Below are 18083 nucleotides of genomic sequence, written 5' to 3' on the forward strand. Positions count from 1 at the left end.
GCTTTTGGCGATGACGCTATAAACAAAAATTAAATCAATGATTGGTAAAACTGCTTCAAAAATGGTTGCACCTCAGTGGAAAGTGAGGCACGTTCAGGCAGGCCAAAACGAAGAACCGGTTGAGAAGGTCCGATGAATATTCATGGAAGACCGCCGTGTAATAATCCAGGCAATTGTTCACGAAGTGAAAATAAGCACAGAATCATTGCATTCTATTTTAATGGGGGATCTGTGCATGCAGAAATTCTCGGGGAAATTTGTCCTCAAGGGGCTGGTGGAGCAGCAGAAGCAACTCTGTATGGAAATGGACAGCGCAAACCACGTTCCAGACTTCATGAAGATCATCACCGCTGTTGATGGGGAAATGGATTTATGGTCTCTGTTCGATGCTTTCAGTCATCTAATGTGAAAACGAAAATCCGACGAGCGCACACTAAACGTCTGCACTATAGACGTAACACTTGAGAAATGACGTAGCCTACCGGCACGAAATTTGAGTCGCATTCGTTTCCAAAGGAATTTATCCACGCGGCATCAATAATGTTGGTTACTTTTACAACGCACCTCGTATGTGTGACACAAAAAGAATCTTAGCATTTCATTGGGTGACTTTATAACGTTCTATTATATGAATCGTCATAGCTAACGATTGATATAATTTCAGCCAGCATAACTACTTAGGGTTATATTTCCTGTTCCATTTGAGTCAAGATATCAAAATTTACTTGCTCTCTAAATTACCAGTCTGTACCACTAATTGGAATTTTAGAAGTTCAATATGTGGTCCAAAATAAATAAGAATTGATAATAAAAGAAGAATATTATTTTGCCAACTGTTAAAAAAATATATTTTACCTTCTCTAATCTCAAGAAAATATTTCTTTACACTGACAGTTTCTAAATATGTTTCTCTGGATAATCAGTCTTGCAATAAATCACATCTCCAGTAAAATATTCCTCAAATGAGATTTTTATTTATTTATATATAATTCAGTTTATATATGATTTGGTTGTCTTTAAGGAAATATTTCAGGAAATACTTTCTTAATAACTTCAAATTCTGAAGCATATATTTTCCCATTTTATTACACACAAACTCTCCATATTGTTGATACTGGGTATTTTATGATATAAAACTGGATATTCTGACTTTAACTGTCGTTATTTCTCACTAAACATTTCTTTTCCTATATATTTACACTTACATAGTTGTGTTTTACTGAAATAACACACATGGTTTTCAGTCTTAAAGATTAATGTGGATCGTCTCACTGTGTATACTCGTTAGCAAAGAAAAACTAACCTAGTTTTTTTTTCTAACATCGGCAGAAGTTCTTATTGGATAAGATGTGTGTCAATAGCAGATAAATTTCCTTGACCATCAATCATGTTTGTTACCTCTGTTACACAGCAGTGAGCTATGAGGACTACAGGACCACTTTACAGAAAAGTAAACAAGGATTGAATGCAATAAGTTGATAAGAAATAAACTACTGACTGCTTCCTTACAGGCACACAAGCTCGGTGAGCAGCCAAATAGGAATTGCCATACAATCTTTTCAGGAATCAATAAGCCTCAATGAAGCAGACTGCATCATGGTTTCAGCATACTCAGTATGCTACTAAAATGAATGGACTGCAACAACAGATGGCGGTATTACTGAGGACAACTAACAATGTTTTGTCATTTAGCATGATGATCGGAAAGTCCCAAAATGAGAGGAAAGGCTCAAAAACTCCGGAATCCACATGGACTACTATTGCTCTAAAATTTCAGTAGCATCGTATCGGCGCTGTAAGCAAACTACCTAACGCTAGCCAGTATCTACTGGATTATCTCGACTCAAACAGTTTCGCAATGAGGGGTGAGTTCAGAGCACAATCTGTTTTACTTCAAGTGACTTCACTATTCACTGTCAGGACATGTTTGGAAAAAGAGAGTTTTGGCGTAACAGAAAAAAATTTTAATCCAGAAATTTTCCCACTCCAGAGACAACAGAATTTTAATATCTTCCTTCTGAAACCCATAGTACACTGTCAACTCCATCACTAATGTGATATTATTATAAAAGCATTTGAAATGTAGAGATATTATAGTTTAGCGAACAAATATTTACCATGTTAGCAATTAATATTTTTAGTTCAAAACTTCGCTGAGACTGCACGCTTTCTAACCAAAACCTCAGTTTATTTCCTACTCCTTACTTCCATCTACGGCAGCCAACATCATCTCGAAAACATCTCGAATTTTCACTAATTCCTCCGTAAAGTTAAAAACACTGACAATCCCAGATTGTCATCGTCTATGCTTGTTGCTATCAAACTGAAAGACTTTCAAATTCTCTGACCAATTTATGTCACTTCTATTTGCTGTTTTCCCATTCTACTTCAGAGACACTAACCATGCCCTCTATCAAGGGTATCCTCCATAAAGGATATACCTACCATTTCCTCTTCCTTTTTGAATATGTCTTGGTATAGATACAAGTGTAGATGTAAATGGATTGACGGTTTAAAACTTCACTACAAAATGTAGTTTACTTATTCATTTTTACCATCATCACCTTTCAGCTCATAAATTTTCAACGCATTTCATTTCATTTTGCCTCAGTCTGCTCAGTCGTAGTGTGTACCAGTCAGGTGCTGGCATACTTCTCCTTCCTTTTCAGCCGTACATTCTGGATGATACACAGAATCAAGGGTGAGAGGGCTGAGGAGGTGTGTATGTAACTACATATATACCTCAAACAAATAGTGAAATCATGGTACATGCTACTATATGCGCTTAAAAATGGACGGGTGTGCCTTCTTATAGCTATACTTTGATTATACAAAACTGCAACAGATTGTTTTTGTCTGAATATCAAATAATGGATTTCGAGAGATGGAAAGTGATAATATCTTTTTTTGTTATTGTCAAGAAAATTTATACTCTAGATCAGAATATCTTCATTGAATTAAATATTATTTCGTTCATGTTTCTTTGCAAAAATGTCCTATTATCTCTTGATCCAATTTTCTAACGTGTGACGTATTTTCTGGTAATTTGATTCTTTGCACAGAAATTTGATTTCGAAACAGATTTTACATCATTTCATCAGGTATGTTATTACTATCGGTTTTGATGTTACTTCGGTGTGTTTTAAATCCCACTGAAAATAACTTGACCGATCTACCTCAAATTATTGTCTGTCGTCTTAATAAAGACGCATTTGACAATATATCTCTTGACAGAATGGCATTGATCATAGTTCTGCTCAATCAGGACTGATCTGTAGCTAAGCACCGAACTTTTTGTAGCGCTAAATTTTAAAGAAATGAGAGCCTAAATGATATGACGCCCATACCATTCTAATGGCCATAAAAATTAGTGCAAGTCAAGTAAATTAGCTCTGACAAGGAATCGAAAAACTAGTTAAAATCTACGATTTGCCTCAAACTCTTCAATGTTCGTTAAAAATCAGCAAGTATCGATCCAATGATATAATTTTAAAATAAATTTACAAGCTGGGAATACCATAATACTAAAATAAAATTTTATGCACACGTGTATGAGTGCATATAACTATGCGGTATACAAATGTATATTGCGAATATGCATATTTAATAAATTCCTTATTCTTAGCCATAAAAAATGTAAATAAATTTTTACTGAGGCCCAATATGTTTTAAATTCAAAATTAGGATTAGTTTTATGAAAGAATATTAAAATTGGAATGTTCATCTTCAGTGCTTGGCTTTTGATCGCCAAATAATCGATAGTTTCCATTGTGTCTATTTAAAGTTTTAAACTATTTCCCAAAACCTTGATTTCTTTTAAATGTTGGAGTAAAAACAAGCATTTTTTACGAAAAATCAAGTTAAACTTTTATATCATATTGATTCGATTTAGAGCCATAAAGTTGTCAGGGCAGAACGAGATGCTTTCTCTGATAGATGTTCAGTAATAGTTTCGATTACCTTCGCCTGAGAAGGTATCGGAGTTTAATTAGACTGGCAGAGTAGATTAGATTAATTTATTGGACCTCTTGTTCACAGGTTACAAGTTCAAAACGCCTTCAGACATTTCACTTGGTTTCTATCAAATTACTTTGTTCTTCATGCCTTAATTTATTTTGCAGTGTAAACGAATCTATGGGTTTTACCTGAAATATACTGGTGTATTATCCTAGAGGAGGAAATATTTCACTTACAATCAACGTGAAATAAAGTGTCTTACTCAAGAACACAGCACACTGCCCTGTCCAGGAATCGAACTCACAACCTCATAGAGTATTTTTATGACTACTAATGAAACAGGTTATATCTTTTATAGCTATTAATTGTATAAGGAATCTCTATGTAATCATTATTGACACATAAGGTAGTGACTTAGCTGAATCGTTAGCACACCGGGCAAAATGCTTACAGCATTTCATACGTCATCACGTTCTGAGTTTAAATTCCTCAGAGGGCTACTTTGCCTCTCATCTTTTTGGGCTTGATAAAGTGAGTACCAGTGGAGTGCTAGGATCAATTGAATCGATTTACTCTCACCCGCAAAAATTCTGGCCTTCTGTCAAATTTTGAAACCAATAAATGGGATTATGTTATGCAAATGTTATAGGTTAATAACAGATTTAAGTACAAACACAGTGAGTTGTGTGATTTCTAGGTTAGGGTTGGAACTTTAGTGATATTCCATTAAGGTGGGTCAATAGGAGTGAAACGCTGATAATATTTCAGCTAGTCGTGTCTGTAGGAGGTGAGTAGATAATATTCCAGTGAACCGAATCTATGAGGGAGAACGAATATGACCGATATTTAGTTTATTGATCTTGAATGAATGTAAGTAAAACATTTTCAATGAGATTCTACTTATACGGAAGAAAATATATCTTATGCATGTGATATTCCACTGTTTCGATAACAACTTATTTCCATTTCATTAATATTAGTAAAGGTTCCTAACATAAAGACTAAGTCTGAAATATTGGAATTGAGCATAGTCTATTAAACTGACACCAAATGCAACGGATGAGGAAGGGTAAAGATGGGTTTGAACTCAAGAAGAAAATGGATAGAACTAAATGCAGAAAGTTATTTTATCAACCACTTCTCAAATTCCGACAATCCTCCACACTTCCATTACCTTTAATAATGATGCCGTCCATTGGTATAATCTAGTGTAGTGCATGTATGTAGTAGTCTACGATAGTCTTCGATTACCAGACTTCGGCCACACTCGCCACAATATCGCTTCCTTTGGAACTGCGTACAGGGTTTTCATGACGAGAAAATGATACAACAGCACCAAATCAAAAAGAGAATCTCCAATGCAACTGCTGTGACCAGGTATGTCTCTCCTGTACCGGTCTCCTCATTCAATCGAGAATGTGCGGTCGACGTAGATAGCATTCTTCGTGAACTTTCGTTTACGGTGTTAAGCTGCAATGAAATAGAGGGAGAGAGTGTAGATTGTAATGGAGGGTTGGATAAAGTGGGATATAGTGGAGAAGAGGTAGAGTGTAGAGAAGTAATGTGGAAGGAGTGTATAATATGGAGGATGCACGTATTGTGGAATGGAAGTGTATATTGTAGAGATGTATTTAGTAGAGATGTATAAAGTAGTATACAGTATCTGTCACTCGAAAACTTTTAGTCTCTGACACTCTACTGTAATTTAGTGTGCCACTTACAATCGCAGCCTCTTCATTCACCTGCCAGCTGAGATTTGGTTTCGCATACCGTGACTATGCACCATCATTCGATTTCAGCTAAAGATGTTGCTTAGCTACAATACATTAATGGTCGCAGTGGTAGATGTTATGATGCTCTATCAGAACATCCCGTCTGTGTTTACCAAACATTAAAACAGGAGTAATTGGTAAAACACACGAAACTGCATATAGAGGTGTCTGTCTGATAACTGTATTTCCATCCAGGCAAAATAATCTCCCTCTTGCTTCAGAAATATATTATATTATACGTGAATAAATAATGGGAGATTCTTTGGCTTTCTTGTTGCTTTTTCGTAGTTGCATATCTGTATTATGTATTTCTCTATCAGTAATTGGTTTATGATGAAAGTCATTTCACACTGTAGCTTTTGTTTACCTCAATTTCCGTTCTCTAGCCATTTGCCCGAATAACTATTTTGATTTTATCAAAAAAGTTATTTTTCCTTTATAATGTATCGAGATTGTGAAGCAATTTTCTATCAGGACAGTTTGCGTTCCTTCATACTTGATATATAATAATATACAATAAACGTGCAGGGCAAGAAATAAATAGAATATTTCGACATTGACTATAGTTAACGTAGCAACTATGAAATAGAAAAGAAACTAGAAAATAGAAAGGAAACTAACTTGGTTATATATAAATTGATGGTTGATTACTCTGTGTGTGTGTGTGTGTGTGCGTGTGTGTGTGTGTGTGTGTGTGTGCGTGTGTGTGTGTGTGCGTGTGTGCGTGTGTGCGTGTGTATGTTACAATGACTTCAATGGCTACAGCACGAGTAGCGTAAGTGACGAAGGACTCGGCAAAATAGAAAAGCATACGTCTGCAGTGCAGAGTAAGTACACTTTGTATACTTGGCCAGTGGATTTTGGCAATTGGGGATCTTATGGCACATGCCTAAGAGAAGTATCTTAGATAGCCGCCAAGCTGTGGGCCAGCAGGGACGTACCTATACCAAGGATAGCATAGATCTTGTGGGACAAAATCAGTCAGATGATTTTAAGTGCGATATTTTGTGTAGTATATGGCTGTGTGGTGGGTTATCGTGAAACAGCAGTAATCTAATAAGGTGCAGAAACGGTTCAAGAGTGTGAGAGTAGAGTTTGGAAGTGAGTAAGAAGATACGGGTATTTGGAATATGTGTGTGTGTCACCCAGAGAGCGTGAAATGTGATGTAAATGGTTAAGGATTGGAAAATATTTGGATTCTGTACCTGCGGGGGATAAACGTGAGAGGTAAGATGAGTTTCGAATATTGAAGTCACTGAGGATGATGACTTCTGAGAGGGATGAAGAGAAATAGATGTCCTCAAAAAGATATGGTCGAAAAGTTGTTGAGTGAGAGAAACTGTTCAGAGAGTTCTCGAGCAAGGAAATGTATACACTCACCCACACACATATACATACATCATATATCTACATATATATATATATATATATATATATATAATATATATATATATATATATATATATATATATACCCACACATACACATACATACATACATCTACATAACAGCCCACTAACTATTCTACTCTACCTGTGTAAACTGGGGGTATGGGGATATGATATCAACTATCTATATTTCCTATTTAGTATAGGGAAAGTGTGAGCAACGGACAGAGTCAAAACTATTGAAAAGGTTGCAAGACGCAACGAAAATTTTAGAAAAATAAAAAAAGAAATAAGTGGAAATATTACCGGTGAGTGTGTTAAATTATAAGGCACCAAAAAAGAATGACTCTCTCCAGACACAACATAATAATGTTTATTTTATTGATACACCCAGCTGGTATGTTATCATTATTTAGCATATTTAAGAAATCTTTGTTTTGGGTGAACTAGGTCTTCATAAATGCATGTTAGACATGTTAATTATTTTAGCTAGATTTATGAAATGTTATCCTCTTTAAATATATGTACTCCATTCAGTTCTACCCCGTTTTCAAAATTTATTCGAATTTCGTTGAGGAATAAAGTGATTTTTTTTTTTTACTTTTCATTAAGTTATATAAATTGTGATATTTCAACTCCACTGGCCTCTTACCAAAGTTCTACAAATCTCCTTGTCAATTTCCATATTTTAGTGGAATATGGTGGGGTGTAAGGTTTTGATGAATTTTTTTACAGACTTAAAAGATTTTATTTTACATAAAATATTGTATTTTTTAACATTTCTTTATTTTGGTGATTTTTCATTCATCTCAGATTTTTTTCTTTTCATTTTCTTATCTCTCCTAACTCATGATCTCATCTAATTTCAACTTTCTTTTGTTGTTTCATTTTTTTTTCTCGGTGATATTTAAATTTTTTCACTTTGAATATCTTATATTCGTATTTTGTATTTTCTAATTCTCTTCATGTTATTTTATATTTTACCAGACTGGCTATTGTACTTCGTGCTTCTACGACTACATTATTCAGTTATTGCCATAAATTAATGCTTTCTATCACCTCAACATACCACATTGTCTTGTATTAGAGCTCTTTTTAATTTCTATTTTCATGATTTTCGTGGAAATTTCTATATCATTTATTTTACTTTTTAATCGCAGAGGGCCTGTTATCTGACAAATACCTGAGCATCGAACTAAATACTTTCCAGCATCTAGTTTCGACTCTCTCAGTTTTAAGTTCTTATTTTAATGAAACAATTTTGACTTTTATATGTCAAGAATCGATAGAATCCTACCAATTAGAATATAATTAATAGTAGTTTAAAGAAAGTTATCAGAATTTATTGGTAAATAGTGACACATTCTAATCCAGAGATCCAGATATCGTTGCGTTGACACTGTTAACACTAATAAAATATCAAACTAAAAAGAAATTACCCCAGATATTAATATGACAACAGTTATGCTTGTGGGAATTACAACTTTGATTCACAACTATGTGATTTTCAATTCGATCCCATAGTATAGTATCTTTGGCGTGTGTTATATACCGTGTATACTATATATCCGTATTTAGAGTAAAATTTGTGAAACAGAAACTGAAATTTCCTTGTAAAGACTATTCTTGTTTTAGAGAGGTTAACACCCGGGTTAAAATCCACACTTTGTTCTTAGGTGCTTTTACTGGAGTCTACTCTGTTGTAAGCATCTTGGTAGATAACTTCGTTCCTTTCTCCCACTAGTGTCAGAAGTGTTTAAAAGAACTATGTGTTCTACTCTCCCACCTCTAACTAAATGGTGAAAAGAGAATCCCATCTCTTACTTTTTTTATGATTTTAATTCTAAAAGATAGTTTAAAGTGGGGATCACTACCCATGACAAAGAATGAAGAAAACTGAACGAATCTATTTTGTTTTGTAATTATAGAAAATTTGTAACAATTGTAACTGCTTTGGGAGTGTAACAATTGTGACTTCCATTTAGATAACGGAGTTGAGTTTACTGTTATTAACAAGCTCTATGTGAATATCTTTCATTCTGATTCTATATAAATTATGGAGCTTTCATGCTATGCAGTATGTTTTCTTCTATTTGACAATTCTTAATTTATATCTTTCTTTTTACGATATTTCTCTGCTCTGATTTTAAAGAAAGTAATCTTCCTCGTTCTTCTCTAGAAAACTTCCACTATCAAATTTAGATGAAGTTCCTAAATTCTTATCACTCTCCAGCAAATTTAACATATGTGGGGAATTTTCAAAGTGTTGCGTTACCTTCGAGAATTGTTCTGATGTTGCAGAATTCAAGAATTTTCCAAACTATTCTGTAACGTCGTCTTGGACTTAATCTATGTTACGATTGCTGATTGCTACCAAAAGTATAATTCTAGGTTAGTTATTTCGTCTTTATAATTTGGTATGTTAATGAAAATCATTTTCTTTTTTTATGTCCAAAGTATTTACCAATTACTTTCTTAATTCTGTATCGATGGTGCGATTTCTAACAGCAGTCAAATGCAGTATAGTTTCAGATCAAATATGCTGATTTTCTACCATTTCTTTGTTCTTTACAGCAATAACCAACGTGATGACACAAGGCAGTGTCTTTCCCTCTAAAGTATAAGTTAAAGTGAAGTAATTATTCAGAATCGGTGATTTAGTGGATGCCAAGTTTGTTATCATTAATTTTGAAATGACATTTCTTTCAATTTCAGTCTAAAACAATGTGCATAACCAAAATTGAATACTTTATGATTGGAGATCAAACTCATTGAGACGTAATGTATGTATATATATATATATATATATATATATATATATATGTAAACATTTACGCTATCGTCTGGTAAATAGGCTGAAAAATAATATTACTACAACGCTTTGAATACTTTCACTTCTTATTTAAAATTCTAGAAAAAAATAAATTTCACACTGTTTTCAGATCATTTTTGTCTGGAAGTTTTATTTTCCCCTTTAAATACATAGATGTCAAACTTGCGCATTTTTAAAAAGCAGAGTAATATTAACTGCTCTAAGTTCCAGTATAGCTACAGATATCAATCAGTGCGCTGACATTCTTCTTAAAGTAATAATGCATATGTTTGTCATTTGTTATGTTTACAATATTGAGTAGCTTTTTCTCAAAGGAAACTATTTTCTTCACATCATGCTTTTCCTGCAATTTTTTACTTTCAAAACTGCAGTGTGGTGGACCAGTCAGTCAGAGTACATGACAGATGTATGTTTGAACAACCCTTGATCTATAGAAAGAAATAAAAGAAATTGAAAGAGAAAATCATATTTCGTATTACATACACACAAAAAGCACATATACCTATATGTATGCATTTATATATGTATGCATACGTGTGTGTGTATATGTTTGTATCAGTGTTAGTGTCTAAATGCGTATGTGTGTATGTGCATGAGTGTATGTATGCATACCTGTATGATAGATTCTTCCACTAAGTTTGACATACAAACGCTCAGCAACATAAAAATGTATGTATTATTAGCATCTGAACAAAGAAGGAATGATTTCAGTGATATAAATTTGCACAGATCCTAACCAATATTTCCCTACATTTCCGCAGCAACTATTCAATAACACACAAAGCTGTTAAATTCAGATTTAATTTGTATTTCATGCAGCAACAAAATTTTCGTTGCAGAACTACTACCTGGTTCCAGATATTGTTCCGCTGCAAAAGAAATGATTTGCAAGATTGTCTTTTTTTTTTTTTTTGAAGAGGTTAACTGTTGCCTATGCGTGCTTGCAAGTCTCTCCTCTCCACCGATATTGACCCAAAGTAATGACCGTCGATACATCTCCACAACAGCGACAGCGGAGGTGTCACAGTTTGAATTCAAAGAGTCGGAAGAGACACTACATGATTTCTTCCCTAACACTTTAACTAATCTACTTCCTTAAGCATATAAAACAATGAAATTTCTTACATACATGCACACACGCATGCACACATACACACAAACACAAAAACAGATATACTAAGCGTGGGCAATATACATATTCATGGAAAGAGTGACAGAGTGTGCGGTAAATATATACAGAGGGGTAAAGTTTACAAGTACAAACGTGTGAATGAAAGATGGACAAATATAGACAGAGATCTTTTCTGTGGCTGTCTCAGATTTTCAATTTTTAAAATAAGTGAAAACTTCTAAATTTAGCATTTTCATGTACTTTTTCTCGCTAAATCGTATTTTCTGATTCAGTCACTCCAGAAAACAAAATATTGGAAAAATGCTACAGAGGTTTAGATTTTGATCATTTTTACGCAATCAGAAGACAGGGGTTGGAAACTAGTGTTTTATAAATGATAGCTGTCTATCACATAATGAGAGTAAACATAACAATGACAAAGCTTTACACAAAAGGAAAACAATGGAAACTGAAAGGCAGAATCATGCGTGAAAGACACACATATACAGAGAGAGCGTGGTAAATATAAGGAGAGAGGAAAGAAGTAACAGAGACAGAAACTGGGGGAGACTGATAAAAAGTGGTAGCTTTGTTGATATAAAGCTGAGTTATTTCCCAGATCAAATTATATTTTTAGATTAATTTTAACCGAAAATCTGCCGTTGGGACTCAGATTTCGAAAATCAAATCCGTTTTTCTCGCAGATTTCGAAAATCAAATCTGTTTTTCTAGAGTTCAGAGACTTTCGAGGCTACACGCGCGCGCACACACAGATACACACACACACATACACACACTCAAACACAAACACGCACGCACATACATTTTCGTTTATATAGTAGATATGAAATATTAAATCAACAAAACTGTAAGAAGCGAATATGTAAAGAATGTTGTATAAATTATGAAATATAGAAAGGAAACTACATGGAATGGGTACTGATAAAAAAGGGAAGTAAGGGAGTAAACACATGTTCGATATAAATTGAATGATCTAGCTGATACTTTTCGATTTTTTAAAATACATTTATTTTCCGATAGAATATTGTGTTTCTTTTTCCTTTTATGCAAACTAACAAATTTAACCTGAACACCCTTTAGGTGATAGATGGGAGATAACAGTTTACTCAAAGTTGCCGCCCTCAGCTCTCATCAGTGCTTCAAAACGACTCCGGAACATAGCTCATGGTTTCTTGCTGTGTCTCTGGGAAGATCTTCAAACACCTCCTTGATCCTGGCCGCAAACTTGGTCTTCGTATTGCAGATAGAGTGGTTGGTATCTTTCTCAACTGCGTCACACACATATAATCCCTGGGGGTCACCAGGAGTTAGGAAGCCAGAAATGTTGGGGCTGGTGAAGTTAAATATGTAGAGCAGCCTGACGTCACTCTCACTGGAGTGACATCGAAGCACCATCACAGTTTGGAGAAATTTGGTTTTGATGATACGCGTGGAATTACACGGATTGTAAGCAAGCCATCTGTTTTTCTGGATGTTATGCAACTGGTCCTGGCAGAAGTACTTTTCATCCTCACTCACCTGGATGGCTCAGCTCGTTCAGAAAAATCTTTGCCTTTCTCAAGCAGTTGGCCTCACAATTTTTACAGGGTTCATAAAGCATTGAACAGCAGTCATGATGTTGACATTTTGATACACGGCACGAATCATCATGATGCAAGAAAACTATTTGCGTGTGTGTGTGTGTGTGTGTGAGTGGTGTGAGTGTGTGTGTGTGTGTGTGTGCGCACGCGTGTGTGTGTTTGTGTGTGTGTGCGTGTATCTATGTATGTATGAATAAATAATAGAAAATGGATTGAACGGCATTCTTTATTTAAAACCTCGACAATTGTTTCGACAAATGTTTACACTTGTATATTGGTGAAATGTTAAAATTTGCTTGTGTAATCACTACCATCCATCCAAAATGTAAGATGCGCTTCTTCAGATGTTTGTTTTAAATAAGTTCTTTGTTAGATCATGCTGTTATTTCACTCAGTTGGATAATGAATACTAAAGCAAGTGTGCATACATGCATACACCTATACATACTCACACATATATACACACATATATATATATATAATATATATATATATATATATATATATATTTATATATATATATAAAGCTTGCTTTCAAACATCAATGGATCGGATTTTCTTTCCATATAAGGAGCAAAACCTGGTGCCGATTCTATAAATGCTAATACTTGTACATACTTTATTGAGGACTGAAATACAAAGTTGTCGTAAGATGAATTCGTGAAAGGACAGTATGATCTAACGAAGGATTATTTAAAACAATCACATGAGAAAGCGCATCTTACACTTTGGATGGATGATCTTGATTACACAAAGTGGTAATCTTATTATCTCAACAATGTACTACGAGTGTAAAAATATGTCGAAACAGTTGTAGTGATTTTGAATAAAGGCTGTCGTTCAATCCAGTTTCAATTATTCATCTGTCTATATAGATATTATTGAATTCTTGATGTATTTACAGTCGCAAGAGCATTTCTACTGTATGATGACATCAGATGGCCAATAAGTGTAGAACTTTGCATGGCCATATTACAAGGTACTTACCCCAATATTATTTAATTATATATATATGTTTGTATGTATGTATGTATGTATTATGTATTTATGTATGTATGTATTATGTATTTACGTATGTATGTATATTATAACTGAAAGGTTCCAATTTCTAATACTCACAGTTGATCGTTTCCGATCATCAGTTGGTAAATCGAGTCTCTTGTCCTTTGAAATACCCACTGTTTGATCTTTTTGTCTTTGTTCTTTTAATATGACATGAAGGTTTAAAGAAAGCGCTTCTCTTTATGTCTTTCGTTTAAAAACCTAGTGCGAAAACGGCTGCTTCTATCTCACGCTTCTGGTTTCATTTCTGGTTCTAGTGGAAATGTTATTATAAACGTTATATACTCCATACAATGGAAGTAGTGAAATTGCATTGCTGCTTAAGTAACGGTCCCCATTAAGTTACGGGGACGTAAACACATTATTCCAAAATAATACTTATAAGTAATTCTTTAATATTTTTTAAAACAATGTGTATATGGTTGTTCATTTCCGCCAGTGCAGACGCATACATATATATGTTTGTACGCTCAGAGACACGCATATATACAGAGAATAATATAGTCTTGTATACATATATATATATATAAGGTGGTTGTCTACTCCGTATGCAGAGTCTGACCACCTCTTGTACCTATACCTTAGATTCATCATGGCGTCTGATGTGGCTTTTTAAACGAGACTGCGTATTGAAAAGACACTTACATAGATTGCATATCCGATTTGGACCATCAAGAGCTGTCGTTAAGTTCTGAACTTTGTTGGCTTTAAAATGTATTTTGAGACCTCTTTTAGAATTGCAGACCTTATGGCATACACGGCATTGAAAGGTGTGCACAGATACATACGAGGGGCGTTCAATAAGTAATGCCCCTGACCCACTTCCCATAGCAGTAGAGCAACGAAACTTGGCACAGTTATTAGTCTTTTTCTACATAGGAACCACCCAGAGCTACGCATTTCTCCCATTGTTTGATGCAGCTCTGGAGACCGTTTTTTTAGAAGACCCCAGCTTGGTCCTCCAACCTGAACGTGACTTCAGAAATCAAGGCTGCATCATCTGGGAAACGCTTTCCTTTCAAAAACAACTTCATGACTGGGAAGAGGTGAAAATCAGAGGGTGCAAGGTCAGGAAAGTAGGGGGATGGGGGAGGAGTTCATAGCCATACGCCTGTGCTTCTGATCTGGCGACAAGCGAGTTGTGGACCGGAGCGTTGTCCTGCAGGAGGAGGATACCTTTGCTGATCTTGACCCGCCTTTTGATTTTGATAACTTCTCTTAATTTCCTCAAAAGTGAGGCATAATAGGCTCCTGCAATTGTGGTACCCTTTGCCAGGAAATCTGTCATCACTACTCCGTCCTGGTCCCAGAAGACTGTGAGCATGACCTTACCAGCGGAGGACTGCACCCTTGCCATCTTTGGAGGGGGTGAGTCACGGTGCTTCCACTGCATTGACTGGACTTTGGTCTCTGGATCATCGTGATGGACCCAGGTTTCATCCTGTGTAATCAGTCTTTTGAAAAATTTTGACTCATCTTCTTGGCACATCTCCAAATTCACCCTCGAGCACTCGACGCGTTCTTGTTTCTGGAAAGGCGTGAGCAACCTGGGAATCCATCTGGCAGACACCTTTTGCATATGCAAATGGTCATGAATGATAGTTTCCACAGACCCGGTACTAATCTTGACCTCATGGGCTATTTGGCGAATAATTATGCGTCGATCTTCCAAAATGGCAGCCTCAACTTGACGGACAGATGCCTCATCAATGGCAGAAGGGGCGACCAGATCTGGGAGCTGTTTCCACAGAGTTCCGACCATGTTTGAATTCACGATGCCAGCGTTTTACAAGGTCATATGATGGGGCATCATCACCATAAGTTACTTTCATTTCATCAAAAGTCTCCCGTGGTGTGCGTCCTTTCAAATACAAAAACCGGATCACTGCTCGACACTCAACAGGCTCCATTTCACACTTGACTCGGTTCAAACACCTGTAAATCAGAAACCACAATTAATTCAGAGCTGTAATTTGCCACTTACTCTATAGAGATATGAATAATTGCACATGCAAAATTTCAGCTAGATCAAACAACTGCAAGTGGGTCAGAGGCATTACTTATTGAACGTCCCTCGTAGGTAGAATAGTTGGTGGAGGTTCGTTTTTCATGGGTCCTCAAATGAGAGTTGAGCCTAGCAAAAGAAAGGCATGGTTCATCACAAACTGTGCCCACAAAAAGGTCACTGAGATTCACCTTCTCCATCGCAACATTCTTCTTTAAATCTCTCTTGAGTCTTGGATGTGTTATCCTGGCCTCCTCAAATAATTTCACTCCACTCCATGTTCAAAACCCGGCGAATGCAATTTTGTTGGAATCGTTCAAACTATTTGAAATGTCTTTCATTACATGTCCATGTTCTAGAAGAATAAAACGATTTGTAAAGAGACAATTTTGTGTTATTATTTATACGTTGTTGGCGTCAAACGCGTGGTGACTATAAATCAAACGCGTGGTGACCAAATGCTTGTACTGCGCTTTGAATTCGCAGAAGTATTTCTGTGTCTAGATTTCCCTCACTCTGTACAGAGCTTCCAAGGTAAATGAAAGAGTCAACAACCTTACCCATAGCAAAGATTTTAGATAGGTCGCAAATAACACCACGTTCAGGCTGAAGCATTACAACTGATATTCTTTTTTCAGATTGATGGTCAAGCCTAATTCATCACAATTATCAGTGTATAAGAGTTTCCTAATGAGTGAAATAAAAGCCTTTATGTTGAATTTCAGTCTGGTCGGATTAAAAATATTCCCTGTTGTTCGATATTTTAAGTAAATACCCTCCGCAGAGTTTTGAAAAGCGTGTAACAGCACAACAGCGAAGTATATTGCAAAGAGGGTGGGTGCATCAAGGTCTCCTTTGCTTACTCCATTTTCCAAGGCAAAAGATTCAGAAAGCCTACCATCAAAATTAACTCAAGCCTTCGTATCAAATTTTTCTGGGTAACCTATTTTCCTTAGAATTAGCCACAATGCATTTCGATTAACAGTGTCGAATGCCTTTCTTAAATCATCAAAGCAATGGTATAGGGTAAGATTCAGTTCAATGCACTTTTCCTGAAATTTTCTGATACTAAAGACACAATCAACCACACTAAGACTAGGATACTATATTTGGTATTTAAACATTCTAACAGAACGTGGGCAAGGACCTTTTCAACTACAAGCAAAAACGAAATCTCACGAAAATTACCACACAGATCCTTTGACCCCGATTTATACAAGGAGAGTAAAATGGCATCACTCCAGTCTTCAGGTATTCCCTCAATTCTCCAACAGCGACAAATTAATATATTTACGAGTTCAAAGATTTTGTCTCCTCGATATTTCAAGACCTCTGCACAAATTCCATCAGACTCTTGAGACTTAATGTTATTCAGCTCATTCACAGCTAAATAAATGACATTTAGAGTTTGTTCAAATGACATCTTCTCTATAAATGGAAGGTGTTCGATATTTTTTATCATCCTCATGTCAATGGATGATGGTCTATCCAGAAGTGCAGAAAAATTTTCCACTCAACTTTTATGAGTAGAAGCGGTGTCAGTCAAAAACACATGTCCGTTTGCTCTTCCTACTGGAGCTACTGAAGAAGATTTTGAGCCATATGCCTCCTTAACATTAGAGTGCAAACCTTTGGCATCATTTCTATCAGCTGCTTCTTGCACCCCTTTTGCTCTGTCATTCCACCATTCCTGTTTAATTTTCCCTAGAATAGTCTGCTGCTCTTTCGCTTTCAGCTTTTTTAAAGCTTCCTTTGAGTTGGGATTCAAAAACTGAGAAAGAAGTGTATTGCCTAGGTTTCGTTTTTCTAAAAGTAGATCATGAATTTCTGGTGATTTGTCTGAAAACCAGTAACTGGACTTACGCCGAAATACTTTTGTTTTGATATCAACCCATATATTTTTTTGGATCAAGATTGATACTTTCTATAATATCGTAGAATCTTTGCAAGTTGCTTGGTGATTGAAGTTTGCAACATTTAAGTTTTTCGGTACCATAGGACCAGACTGTCAACTTTTAGGAATTATTGAAACTTTCATTTTCTCACGCACTAGATGATGGTTAGTCCCGCTCTCTGCTCCTTTCATGGTCTGAACACTAGAAACATCCTTCATATCACGCTTCCTGATCAAAATATGATCTATGAGATGCCTTTCCTTAAATCCTGAGTGCTATATTCATTTTTCTGCTTAAACAGAGTGTTGGTAACAACTAGATTATTCTCAGTACAAAACGTTAAAAGAGCTACACCATTTTTATTACATTTTCCAATCCCACGTCATTTCCAACTCTTGTTTTGAAATCTCCCAATATGACAAGCTTGTCAGAAATTGGTACTTTCCTCAATAATTGTAG

General features: G+C 35.6%; 1 long non-coding RNA gene across 1 annotated transcript; it reads left to right on the forward strand.

Annotated features, from left to right (window-relative positions):
* The first annotated feature begins 4544 nt into the window (after window positions 1–4544).
* Window positions 4545–15997, forward strand: LOC118765672. Its single transcript, XR_005001541.1, has 3 exons — window positions 4545–4557; window positions 5022–5026; window positions 15863–15997. It is a non-coding gene; the product is annotated as an uncharacterized LOC118765672 (long non-coding RNA).
* The last annotated feature ends 2086 nt before the right edge of the window (window positions 15998–18083 follow it).

This window comes from Octopus sinensis, linkage group LG12, assembly GCF_006345805.1.
Source record: "Octopus sinensis linkage group LG12, ASM634580v1, whole genome shotgun sequence".
Lineage (NCBI taxonomy): Eukaryota > Metazoa > Mollusca > Cephalopoda > Octopoda > Octopodidae > Octopus > Octopus sinensis.